This window comes from Chelon labrosus, assembly GCF_963514085.1.
Source record: "Chelon labrosus genome assembly, contig: SCAFFOLD_31, whole genome shotgun sequence".
NCBI classification, from domain to species: Eukaryota; Metazoa; Chordata; class Actinopteri; order Mugiliformes; family Mugilidae; genus Chelon; species Chelon labrosus.
The window spans coordinates 354,341-355,391 of record NW_028181545.1 but is presented as its reverse complement, the minus strand read 5'-3'; positions in this window follow the sequence as shown (position 1 = coordinate 355,391).

Below are 1,051 nucleotides of genomic sequence, written 5' to 3'. Positions count from 1 at the left end.
CAATAATCTGTCCATCACTGTTTTCAACTGAGGCAATGTTTTTCTCATTCTGTAATTGTCGGAGGCGCCAGGCTAATAGTTTCCCGGGCTTTTCCCCTTGATCATAGAATGTCTGTTTAAGACGCAAAAGATGTGAGGCTGCCTTAGAAGCAGAAAGTTCATTATACTGTGTTCTTAGTAACAGAAGCTTTTGATGGACTCTTGGACAAAAACTTTGAAAATATTCTCCCTCAAGCAGCTCAATCTCTGTCTCCAACTTTTTTGTTTTCTGGTAAGTTTGCTTTGTTCTATAACTTGTAAAACTAATAATCTGACCTCTTATGTAGGCCTTAAAGGCTTCCCACCTTGAGCAGGGTGATGTTTCATCCGTATTGGTTTCAAAAAAAATGTTTATTTGATTATCTATGAAAGATATAAATTCTGAGTCTAGGAGCCATTTTTGTTTAAATCTCCACCTAGGGGGATCTCTCTTTAGTCTTAAATCTTCATATATTAACGAGTTTGGCGAATGGTTAGATATTAAAATATTATCATAGTGACAGTCCTTTATTTTGTAACTCAAATTGGCAGAAACTAAAAAATAATCAATACGTGAGTATGATTTATGTGTAGTTGAATAGCAGGAGTATTTTAAGACCTTAGGGTTCATATCCCTCCAAATATCCCTCAGATCAAGTTCTTTCATAAAATGTTGAATAGTTTGTCTACTTTTAGGATGAGAGAGATCAATACCTGAGCTCCTATCCAATTCTGGGTTCAATGTACAATTAAAATCCCCTGCTATAATAAAGCTACCAGACAGAGATGATACTGTAAGAAAAAGATTATGAAAAAACTTTGGGTCGTCAGTGTTTGGAGCATAGATATTTATCAGGATTATTTTTTCCGTAATAAGTGTGCCCTGTAGAATAATATATCTCCCCGCCTTGTCTTTAATAACCCTTGTCACATGAAATGGTATAGATTTGTGGATCAAAATCATAACATCTCTTGCCTGAGAAGTGAAGGGCGCAGAATATATACTGCCCTGCCACCTCCTCCTAATCTTCTG